This window comes from Asterias amurensis, chromosome 10 (genome assembly GCF_032118995.1).
Source record: "Asterias amurensis chromosome 10, ASM3211899v1".
Taxonomy (NCBI): Eukaryota; Metazoa; Echinodermata; class Asteroidea; order Forcipulatida; family Asteriidae; genus Asterias; species Asterias amurensis.
In genome coordinates, this window is record NC_092657.1 from 7008995 (window position 1) to 7012840 (window position 3846).

Sequence of the window (3846 nt, forward strand, 5' to 3'; positions counted from 1 at the left end):
TGCTATTTTGTCAAACAATAGATTGTATACAAATATTGACTGCTTCGAGTGCTATGGTTAAAGATGGACTATAACGGTACTCCTACATTAAAATCACTATCAGAACTTGTTTATGTTGTGTTCAGCTATCAATTCATTGTTGTGGTCATGTTTTTCTCCAAATAATTTTGCTACAATTTGACCGAAAAAATTTGACCTCGATTCTTCGATTTTGAAATTTCCCGCCCTGGACTGGTTCCCGGCTATTAAACCAACACTGAAATCCAAGCGGATTTGTAAACCAGCGGACGTCATGAACGCGGTCAAAAAATGGTGATGTCATACCCATGAAGCAACGAGAGTAAACAAAGATTACGCCATGTTACTCCGTGTGTTGTGTATGCGTTTTCATCCACACTATAGGCGTGCGTGTGTGCTACGAAGCTTTTTGTTTCTAATGTATCAGCTATAAATACTGCCGACTATTTGGTTGTTTGTGGATGCACTAGAAGTTTCAAAGTTTGTGTAAGAAGCCTGGATCGATTCCGAAATTTAAACCTCTAAGCATCGAGAGAATTCAGGGGGATCTTCTACCACCAGGCCCCAGCCAGTGCTGCTTGTGCATGTTACGACGTCGGCGGGGTCCCTCTGCCGTGGCCCTGGTCGCAAGTGGCCGTGGAACAGCAAAAGAATCAAGTGGCATTACAGAAAAGAGAGAGAGAAAAGCCTGGTAAGTACTTGTTAATAATTTTTAAAAATCTACTACTGAGAAACTATCTCCATTATTAATTCAGGCCCAATACATGTACATGTAATTGTAATCAGAAAAATAGTAAACAATCTCTACCCTTTTCATGCAAGGAACAATCATCTTGTCAAATGACACGATGTGCATGCTCTGAATCTGACCCGACTACCATAAAATAGCTACATAGTGTATTGACTCTGTTGAGTGATGAATCCATGTAGCCACCCAAGTGCTTTAGGCATGTTTATGCCCTGGTTTACACTTTCTGGCATGTTCATGCTCAACCATGTGTGAACACTATATGAATCCATTTAAAAAGTTGATTGTTACAGTTAACAGTTTATTGGCCTCGCTGACATGTATTTATATTGGTCTATACTGGATTGCTGGACATTGTTTTTGCCAAAGCTGCCTAAGAATTGTTTGCTTTTTTTTTTTAAGGCACAGCTCAAAAATATGTTCAAACTCTCATCCATATAATTGCCCATCCATGGTCATTCAGAATTTTTCTCTCCTAATTCAGGAATTACCAATTCCAGAGAAGTTTAGTCTGAAGTTTTCCTATAGCTGTGTTTATTGGCTTGGCACGGTTAATTATGGAGTGTTTACTATATTTGCATTTGTAAAATAAGGCCAGTTCTTTTTCAGCACTAGTTTTTTTGTTTATTTATTTATTTTTTGTTTTTATATTTTTTTGTACAGAAATAACTCGCAGCTCTACACTACAATGAGAATGCAGGACAAAGACAATGCAGTACGAAGACATGCTAGCCAGAACTAGAAATGGAGACCTAAGATTCTCAATAGCACTTTAGGTAAGTAGTAGGCCTATGCATGCAAATTTTCAGAGGATCAGATGATTTCTTCATTTTTAGTTTTTCAGCTGCCCCTTTGAAAACTGTTCACGGTGGAGGGGGGGGGAGGGGATGGGGTGTTGAATCGCAACCCCCCCCCCCCCACCCCGATCTGTACCTGAACAGTTTTGTACTAGGTGTAGATCTGGGGGAGGGGGGTGGTTGGAGGTCATGTTTTCTATCAGACATAAAGAAAACCTGCCCCCTTGGTTTTGTTGCATGTGGACTCCTTTTGTACTGGTTTTGCGTTAACTCATGTAAGGTTCTTTTCAAAACTATGCAAACTCAAAGAGAGATGGTCAGTACATGGTGTTACGTCAAACCTACCGAGATTGTATTTCTGCCTTGTAAATTTTCAAGAAATCCCACATAACGATTATTTGGTTTTGTTTTTTATTTTTCATTAAACAGATACGCATAGAATGCATGCACAATGCACTTGTTCATTGTCAGCAGGGTGACAAGACACGAAAACAACTCCATCCGCAGCTGATGTGTAACCCCCGTGTCATTGACATCAACCTTCACCAGCCGGAAAAGGATGCAACAGCTTTTTTTTTGGGGGGGGGGGGGGTGGGGGTTCAAAGGTAGTGGGTTCAACTTTGTTTGAAGAAAGAATGACCTGTGTCCAGTTTCGTGGATCTGTTCATCACCAAATTCTGCGCTTATGATCACCGTTCTCTGCTTACGTCCAAACGCTAAATTTCTGAGCTTACTTTGTAAGCGTAGAATGCCTGGTATAAACCAACTATGCACCCATGACCGGCAAAAGCCAAAATTCGCTGGTAACCTGTGAAACGCGCTTGATGTAAGCACAGAATTTCCTGCTTCCGCAAGTGTCGATTCTTTGTTTACAGTAAGCAGATCCATGAAATTGGGCCCTAGCTTGTACACATTGATGTGGGTTTTTATTTTATTTTTTATATATATATATTTTTTTTTTGGGGGGGGGGGTAACCAGGGTAGTACAATCAACTTTGTTTAAAAACAGAATGACATGGTCTGTACACAATGATTTTATTATATTCTTTTAATGTACAACTTAATTTACAATTTACACAGAGAACCACAGCTAACTAGGTACATAACATGGCTTAGGTTTTCTTTTTTTGGGGGTAGGGGCGTTGACAGGGTTGTATAGTTAACTTTTTTTGATGACGGAATGTTCAGATGATTTCGCTATCACTAGGCAACCTTTTTTCAATTTTGATATTTTAAACTCAAAAACAAACTATTGTCGTTTGCAAATACATACAGTTTTAGTGTTGTCGTTATTATGGAGGTGTACATGGCTTCTATTTTTTGTTTTGTTTTTATATTTCTGCTAACCAAGTTGAATGTTGTTACCATGTTAATCATAGTGTATTGTTGACAACAGGGGACAAGTTTATTGCACATAAGTGCTAAATTAATCAATTTGAACCACACACCTAATTTTATAAGCCATAGTAATTTACATTTTGTGTCTTTCAGAGGGGTGGGTGGTTCAAATTAAATTAATCAATTTGAACCACCCACCCATCTGAAAGAAACAAAATGAAATAATATACATGTACATTTATACGTAAATTATTATGGCTTATCAAATTATTTCTCACTCCCTCCGGATCATTATAACTTCGAAAATTGTTACGACTGAAGACAAATAAACCAAAGCAAAGCTGCCTAATCCGTTGGTGGATACGAAAATAATTCCACTGTACTGTACACGAGGGTTTGGAAACGTCCTTCGTGTTGCTGCCATCAAACATGATGTCAGTGGCAGCGGTTGAACGGACAAGATAGTCCTAAGCTCACCACTTGCTGATAATCATCATTGCAGTGTTTTCTGTAAAACAAAACAAAAGAATTCATACAAAATTATTAACAAAAGAATTCATACAAAATTATTAACAACAGATTTGTGGTTTGCATGGTGAAGTGTTAATATTGCATGTGTGTACCTGAATTGCTTTAAAACTATACCCATGCCAGAAGGCAATCATAATCCAAAGTAGCAGTTACATACATGTACATGAGATATTTGTGTAGATGCACATGTGTCAACCACCATGCAGTTACTTGGTGGAGAAAAACAACAACATAGGTTATCTACAATATCAGTTTAAATTGATAATGTATGAATTTTGCCAACAAAGTATAAAACGCAAGACAAAAATGACCCCTCCCCTCACATTTCTATACTGCCCAAGTCAGTGCATGTGTTGTTCACATACATGTATTATAACGTGAATGGAGGTAAACAATAAACCTTGTCCATCATGT

At 38.2% G+C, this 3846-nt stretch overlaps 1 long non-coding RNA gene across 1 annotated transcript; it reads left to right on the forward strand.

Annotated features, from left to right (window-relative positions):
* The first annotated feature begins 76 nt into the window (after positions 1 to 76).
* LOC139943326 (uncharacterized) lies at positions 77 to 2144 on the forward strand. The gene is made up of 3 exons (XR_011786801.1): positions 77 to 709; positions 1430 to 1542; positions 1993 to 2144. It is a non-coding gene; the product is annotated as an uncharacterized lncRNA (long non-coding RNA).
* The last annotated feature ends 1702 nt before the right edge of the window (positions 2145 to 3846 follow it).